We start from the raw sequence: 9502 nt of genomic DNA on the forward strand, positions 1-9502 counted from the left end.
AAAAAATCATATTGTATTTTTCATACATCAAAAACAATATTTTAGCATGCATTTTGGCTTTAATAACCAGTTTATTAAAGTCAAGAGAACATTGGCCAAAATATCAAAAACAACAAGAAATTTTTTTGTTTTGTTTAGTATCAGGGATTATGAGGTTATACGTAACACGTATTCTTGATATTAAAAGGTTATTTGGTTTTATTAACGACATAGAACAACTAGGTTTTACCCGATAAGATAAAGATCTCCTTACAAAGGAATTTTCTTAAACTGTAGATACACATATAATTAGATACCATAGCATGATTTTATATTTTACCAGACAAAACAATGAAGCCTACCTTAGGTAGGGCGTAGTCGGGGTGCTAATACCTTCCCTTTACGCAACCAATCTCCGTACCCGATCTCTAAAGACCAATTAGGGTTCCTAGTTATCAGAATACTAGGTGGCGACTCCCATTCAATGTTTTCACTGATAAAAAACAAGAATTCCTTGTCTCTTCATATCTTGCTAGAAATACACCACATCCCATCGTTAGCATGGATGGTGGATGATCGCCGCGACGCCGCACACGTGCGACAGATGTCATAAGTTGAGCCTTAAAATATGAATATGTCTATTTGATTATGATTATGAACCTATGGTATGCCAGTCAGAATACCCATATTAATAGGGTAGTGTTAGTCTTTGTGCACATCGTATCTAAACTCTAGTCGGTCGAGGGAGTCACCAACATATATGGATTGATCATCTCATAGTACGGAGCTTCATGTTCATTACATTTTGATTTTTTAACGAACTTTGCCTTATGATGTTCTTGTTATGTGACACGACTAAAAGATTGATGTCTTCTTCCAAGTGCAGGAGTGTCGAAATAATAAATAACTAGACAAGATCAAGGTCAAACCACAAGGAGGTTAATTGTACAAATTATAAACAATAATAACAATAACAACAACAACAACAACATATTAGCAGCAACAACAACAACAATAATAATAATAATAATAATAATAGTAGTAGTAGTAGTAGTAGTAGTAGTAGTAGTAAAGAAAAACAAGGAGAAGAAGATGAGAACTTTGAGATGGAATATTAATGTAAGGATTAAACAATTATAATAACAAATGTCAAGGTTAGAGGATCCACTAATGGTCTATCAAACAAAAGAACATAAATAATATAATAATCCAATATGCAACCCACAATTATATGTTAAAGTGTGTGTGTGTAAATTAACGTTTAAGAATACATGTTAAATGAGTATATGAGCAGAATTAAGTAGTAACAATGAGTATAAAAGATATCACCTGAAATAACAAACACTAACAAACCTGAAACACACTAAAACAAAAATAAAAAATAACAAAACACAATAATAAAACAAAAGGACAAAAAAAATACAAATGAAGATTCAAATCTAATCTAAGTTTTTTACGGCTTTTCTTAGATGACTAATTTATGGGGCTCATGGAGGGATCAATTACAGGAATGAAAGATTGTAGTTGGTCAATCAATTATTTAGTAGTAGCAGTAGAGATTATGATTTGTCATGCAAAAGATGTTAGAAATTCTTGTTCCACAGCATGATCAAGAAAAGACAACAACTTATCATAATAACCATTAACATCTAACAGACCTATGAGTTTATGGTAAATGTACAGTTGAGCCCAAGACGAAATATGAAAGATCTCTTCCAATGTGCCTAGACCACCTAGTAAGGCAATGAAGGCATCAACATGGTTAAACATTGCATTCATTCAAGCAGACATTGTGGAAACTTGAAGTTCCCCTCCAATTGTTTTTCCAATGATGTCCCCTTGTGCTAAAGTTTCAAGGACGACCCCCAAAACTTGACTACCTCCTAAAAATACAGCTATTGACATGTCTCCTATTAATCCAAGATTGTGTCCTCTATACACTAAATGAATCTCTTTGTTAGCTAACATTTGACCAAGATGATTTACTGATTCTAAAACCTCTTTTTCATTCCTAGGACTAGATCTATCGAAAACACAAATATTTCTACACACTTCTATATTTATTGAATGTATGAGTTCAGTAGAAATGAAAGGAAGGAAGAGAGGATTTTATAGATAAGAACTTAAAAAGGCAATCATACCACCTGTATGTAAGCCAGCTGGAGTCTTACACACACACACTCTCTCTCTCTTTATTTATTTATTTATTTTTGAAAAAACATATGAATGTACAGGTAGTTATGATTGTGGCTCACATCTTCCCTTGGTTTTATATCTAAGGACGGCTTAAATGCCCTCTATAGGTTGAGGATAGGCTTCCTATCCAATTTTCTTAAAACCTAGCAAACAAGGTCTTTTTTAGTCAGATTTCCAAGACTAAGTCGATCATGTTCTTTATGAAAATGGGGTCATAAATCATGAATTCCATGATGCACATCTTTACTAGGATGCGTTTCAAGAGTTAATAGAAGATTATCTAAAAACACCTTACTCAGACCATTCTTAATGAAGTGTATTTTATCTTCACGATTTATAGATACCATTCCTAAAGAACAACATTGTGCATTACAATCCCATCTGCACATCGATGATAGACTTCCAGTCATTTTGCACGACGTTTCTTTGCAAAAGTGCTTTTACCTGTTCCAAGCATGTGTGAAATGAAGAAATTAGATGACTCACCTGATAATCAGACCTTTGCTTCAATCAACCAGCGAATATCTTCAAGAATTCCTTGATTCATTAATAATCTCAATCTTGCACATCTAACACGGTAAATTTTTGTAATTGTATTCTAAGGCAAAACGGGAAAATACGTTTTTAATTTTTCAAGATTAGTTTCCATTTTCAAATGAGAATTAGAAGACAGATTCATAGAATTACACAAATATATACACATATATCAGTTATTATTGGAAACTAAAAGAATCGACTTAAGTCACGAAGTACTATTGTTCGCCATTTAACTAGGGTGAGAGAAACTAGCAAAAATCACTCAAAAAGAAACACAAAAACAATGTGAGAAAAACAAAATAATCAACCTTTATCTGTAAAATCATTCAAACTAGTTGATTCATTTTCACTAGGAAAATTATCAAAGTAAGCTTTCAAACGATGTCCATTTTTCTTAAAAACATTGTCATTCATTAAATTCTCAATATCAAAGGCCCCATAAGGATACACATATTTCTTAATAAATGGACTGCCTCATCTTGATCTTAACTCTTTAGGGAATAAATGGAGTTGAGAATTATAAAACAAAACTTTTTGACTAGTATCAACTTTTTGATAATTTTCACAAGTTTTGCAGAATGCATGCAAGTCCTTGAACATGGTGGGTCAATAAAATCCATTTTGAAATATTTTTGTAGCTCTTTTTTTATGAGAAATAACTTCTACATGTTTGAGAATGACAAAGTTTAATGACACTACTTACCTCATTGTTGAGAATGAATCTTTGAAATATTTGATTAGGATAATATTTGAATAAGTTAGGGTTATCACAATAAAAGTTCTTCACTTCGTTCAAAAACTTTTATTTGTCTTTGATACTCCAATCAGCTGGCAAATCTCCTAAAGCAAAAAAATTGATATTTTTATCATACCAAGGCATTGGACTAAGAAAAAGTAAGGATTCATTAGAAAAGTAATTATCGATTGGTGTGATGTTAGATGTTGAATTTGTTGTCACTTTTGACGAAAGATTAGCATCAATATTTTTGGTGCGTTTTTCATTTGTGATTTCTTCTTCAAAATAAATCATTTGCAAATCTTTAGATTCATCCAACTTATTTTTACTTAAAATATATTCAAGTTGATCATAAACTAATTCATCAATATGATCTACTTCTTGTAAATCATTATGATTTCCATGTTGCTTGCAAATGTTGAAAATATTCATCTTCAATGTCATGTTTCCAAATGATAGCTTTATTAGTCCATTCCTATAATTAATTAATGCGTTAGAAGTTGTAAGAAAAGAACGTCTTAAAATAACAGGAAATGAAATACATGTTTTAACAAGTTATGTGTTTAAGAAAACAAAATTCATAGGATAAATGAATATATCAACTTGTACTAACATATTTTTGACTATTCCTCTAGGCATTTTTACAAATCTATTGGCAAGTAAAAGAGTTATAGAAGTTTTGAAAAACTGAATATGGAAGTAAATTCACACTAGCACCAAGATCAAGTAAGGCTTTTTCAATTTTATGTTCTCCAATAAAACAAGAAATTGTAGGCCAACCAGGATCTTTATATTTCAAAGTATTATTGTTCTGAAGAATGACACTTACTTGTTCGGCTAAAAAGGTTTTCTTTTCACATTTAGTTTTGTCTTCATAGTGCATAAATCTTTCAAAAATTTAGCATAAGAGGGATCTGTTTAATTCTTACCTGTTTGAAAGTTTCAAAAATTTTAGAATTGTGATTTACTTTTCTTTGTTTGGTCATGACATAAGGAAATGGAAGTAATGGCAGGAAATCAGTCGTTTCTTTGTAATTTTTAGATTCAGCCCTTTCCTTACCCTCAAAGATTGACTCATCATCTTTCTCACAAGGTTCAAGAGTGGGATTTTCAATAACCTTACTACTGTAAAGAGTAGTGACTGATTTAACTTGATCCATGTGTTGGGTTCTGGAACTACTTGCATTTGCATTATATTGCCCCTTGAAATTTTATTGTGGTTGAGATGGAAACTTACCTTTCTCTTGGAAACTAAAAACAAATGTCAATTTTGCAAGAGTTTCTTTAAAATCTGTCATATTTTGAGCAAGTTGAGTATTGATTGTCTCTTGCTTTTCAATGAATACATGCAATGTTTCCTCAAGATTTCTTCTAGGAGGTGGAGCATAAGGAGGTGCATATCCATGAGAATTTTGGAAATTATGGTATGCTTGAAATGGTGGTTGTGAAGTTTGTACATTGTTTTTATCACTCTTTCAACTGAAATTTGGGTGGTTTCTCCAACCAGGGTTATATGTTTGTGAGTATGGGTTGTGGTTGGCCCTTTGGAAACTATTTAAAGCATGGGCTTGTTCATGGAGACATTCCTTAAAAGAAGGCAAGGTTGGATAGTTACTGGTTGAGTATTCATTTGTTTCACATATTTGACACACAATGTTTTTAATAGATTTTAATTAACCACTCTTTTTCAATTCTAGTACCTCAACTTTTCTAGCTAAAGATACAAACTTAACTTAGAGGTCATGATCTTCCCTAAGGTTGTACATACCTCCACTAGATGTATGAGGTTGAGTTTTACCCAGTGCCTCACAAGTATCTGTAGTGTCCTAATTTTGAGTATTTTCAGCTAACAAGTCTAAGTATTGCATTACTTCATCAGGGTCTTTATCTTTAAAAGTTTTATTGCACATCAATTCAACCATTTGCCTATCTCTAGGTGTTAACCCTTCATAAAAATATGAAACCAATTTCCATGTTTCAAAACTATGATGAGGGCAAGTATTAAGCAAGCCTCGATACCTATCCCAACATTGATAAAATGTTTCTCCTGGTTTTTGAGTGAAAGTGGTGATTTATGTTTTGAAAGAGTTTGTTTTGTGATATGGGAAAAACTTCTGTAAAAACTGTTGTTACATTTTATCCCAAGCACGAATGGATCCTAGTCTCAAATTTTGTAACCATGTTTTAGCTTTATCTTTTAATGAAAAAGAAAAAAGCTTTAATCTGATGGTGTTCATGCTATAATTTAAATAATTATATGTGTTATAAATCTCCTTAAATTTCCTTAAATGCAAGTATAGATTTTCCAATTCTAAGCCATGGAAAGAAGGTAAAAGTTGAATAATACCTGGTTTAAAATTAAAATAAAATGCATCAGGAGGAAAAATTATGCATGATGGTGTACTTGTTCTTATGGGATTCATGTGGTCTCTAAGTATTCTAGCACAGTTATTCTCATTATTCTTATTATGAAGTGATTAATTATCTTCTTCAGCTATATTTTCTGAAAATGATAAGGATACCCTACAAAGTTTACCACTTAATATACGTGATCATGCTCTCATGAACATGTAGGAATATAATAAAAGAAAGAAGAAAACAAAAAAAGAATAAATAAGAGATAAGAAACAAAGTTATATACAAGACAAGTGAAAATAAAATAAATATTATAATTTGTACAAGAACTTACCTCTCCTGAAATGGCGCCAAAAACTTGACACGATTAAAAAATTGGTGTCTTCTCCCAAGCATAGGATTGTTGAAGTAATAAATAACCCAGTAAGACCGGGGTTGAACCACAGCAAGGTTAATTGTACAAATTATAAACAACAACAATAGTAACAATATTAACAATAACAATATTAACAATAATAATAATAATAATAATAATAATAATAATAATAATAATAATAATAATAATAATAATAATAATAATAATAGTAGTAGTAGTAGTAGTAGTAGTAGTAGTGGTAGTAGTAGTAGTAGTAGTAGTAGTAGTAAAAAAGAAGGAGAAGAAGATGAGAACTTTGAGAAGGAATATTAATGTAAAGATTAAACAATGATAATAACAAATGTCAAGGTTAGAAGATTCACTAATGGTATGTTAAACAAATATAGTATAAACTCTTATTATGCAATTGGAAACCACACACAAAGGAGGTTCCAATCAGATTATAGATTGTTAACATGATTACATTAGTCATCTTATTCAATTAATGCTAATATTTGTAAATCTCGTCAAGCATTCATGATTATAACCTATGTCAACAACAAATCCAGTTCCTTTCATAGCTTAGGTGTTGGTTATGCCATACAGTATGAGCTATGAAAGTGCCAAGTATTTGTTGTACCAAGTGTTATACAATATAAATCAAGATTAGTCATTTAACAAGCAAAGTATTAAAGAGTGAACAAGATAACAAATACAAAACATATTAGTATGAAACATTAAAGTCCATATTAAGTTTATATTATACTTATTCTTACACCATTAGTGTAACCTTTTCACCTTGACATAATAAACTTAGCTAAACATAATGAAAGAAAAAAACAAAAAAACAAAATAAGAATATAAATAAGATAAGAGTTAACTAAGGTAAAGGAAAGGAAATGAAAGGCATAAATTTGATATTAATAAAAGCAAAGCATAAACATTACAAAAAATACAAAGAGAGAAAGTAAGAGCATGATCTTGATCTGAAAACCAAGATGCCTAAATGCATGGAAAATATCTCCTTTTATAGGCCAAAACTAGAAACTATTGATTTGATGACTAATTGATGAGTGGGTGACAAACTTTTGACTTTGTGACAATTCTTATCTTTTATTGTCTACCCAAAACATTATTGATAATGTCAAAATTGGAGCCACTTAAAAACATGACAGTTGTAGTAAATTGACTTCTAGAACTCCAGATATGACTCAAATACTGAACACTGCTCGAGCTGGAAGATAGATTTGGATTTCTTTTTTGATGTTATAATTTGGACTTGAAAATAACCTTTTTAAGTCTTGGGCTCTATATGAAAGTTGTAGGTCTATGTCTTACATTTCCATCCATGTAAAGTAGACCTAAATCTGAGATCTATAGCTCTAGATATGACCCAATAACCAAACAGTATTTCGGTTTGGACTGCACCGACATCTTTTTTCTAAGTTTGGCCATCTTTTTATCCTTTCAATTTCAGTTCTTAAATTCATCAATCAATCTTTTCCATTTATGTAATAGGCCTACATTTGAAATGAATATTTACCATAAATTAAAGGTATCTTATATTATTAGATATATTATTATAAATCATGTTTTAGTTAAGGAGTTATTGATACTTCAACTGCAAAAATGATAACATAAAACCTTGATAAAAAAAAATACACTTTTAAGTACTAATCATTATGACCTATTTGAGGAACCTTCTTATAAGAACCTAAAGCCAATTGTATATATATTTCTCATTATTCTATTATCTTGTGTGTGTATATTGAATATTATCTACTCACTGAGTTGTTGAACTCACCCTCTTATTATTTATCCTTTTCAGGCTTATAGCTTGATAGAAAATCACTTTTGGTTGACCTTCCGAACCTGCTTTTTGGTTGAAATTTATACCTTCCTTTTATGTCTAGTTAGTGCTCCAAAACTATGAAATTGTATTCACTCTTGTATTAAGACAATTAAATTATATTATAAAGTTAGTTTGTTGTTAATGTTGCGTTGAATTCTGAATGAGTTGTTTAAAAGATACGATTATATGTAAGTTTGGGTTTGCATAAGTATAAAATATTAGAGGGCAATCTTGCCTGTGTGCCGGTTATGGATCCCAGAATCAGGTCGTGACAATCAAACTCTCTCTCTCTCTCTCCCCTCTATCTATATATTTATGCATATTAGAGCTTGTAAATTTCATTAATCCCCCTCCAAACTAATATTTGATAAAAGATCCAATTATTGGCCAAAAATTCACGGATAGATACTTATTTGCCAAACTTCAAAATTTTAGTTTCAAGCCCTACTTAGCATATAGGTTTAGGAAACATTTTACATAATGTGTTATTGAAGAGTGTCTAGTTACACTAACAAAAACAAATTATCAAATCTAAATAGAATTATTGACCAAAAAAAATTATTAGTAATTTAAAATGTTATATACTGATAAAATATTTCATCATTATATTCCTTGATATTTATCGATAAAAATTTTATGTTGGTGTATATTAAAGAAATTACTGTTAGAAATAAAGGAAAGAAAAATGATATTTCTTTACCACAAAAACGTTACCAAGAAAATATGATCGTTACTAATTTTTAGTGGGAAATTCATTTGTGATATTTACCCTGGTATATGACCCCTCTCTCCCTATTTCTCTTTTCTTTTCTTTTTTCTTTTTTTTTTTCCAATTTATTTTGCATAAAACAACATACAACACTCTCATATTTTATTATTAATCATGCTCTTATCATCATAAATCTAGCTACCCAACACTCAATCTATCAACATTCCTATTATAGTTCATATTTTTATTTTTTTAAGATTTATCATATTAAATAAGTAAAACTACTCATTTCTTGTTGTAACCCATTTATATATGGAAATGTAGTCAATATATATATATATACACACACACATACACACTGGATTTGAATATAGAATAAATAGTTTGCTTGTGTGATCATTATAAATATGATGAGTTAAATCTCTTATAAAGTTTTAGGGAATTTGAAAAAAATTATAAAAATTACAATTGATAATATGTAAATTATTGTCAGGTTCATTCTATTAGTAATATAAATAAATTACCCATATATAAACTGATAAAATTATGCTAGTAAATTTTGTCCTAATGTATTTTTTTATTTTAAATACATTGATAATTATAATATCAATTTACTCACCAATAAAATAGATCTAACAAATAATCATTCTACTCGTAAATATTTTTTCAATAAAATTTTGTCTAGATATATGGAAAAATCTATTGGTAGTATAAAAAAACCAGTTTTCGCTGTCGAATTGAGCAGCCGGCAGCGAACCAGTTCTCATTGTCAATTTCTACCAT

The sequence above is a fragment of the Populus euphratica genome, unplaced genomic scaffold, assembly GCF_000495115.2.
Source record: "Populus euphratica unplaced genomic scaffold, PopEup_1.0 scaffold167.1, whole genome shotgun sequence".
Classification (NCBI taxonomy): Eukaryota; Viridiplantae; Streptophyta; class Magnoliopsida; order Malpighiales; family Salicaceae; genus Populus; species Populus euphratica.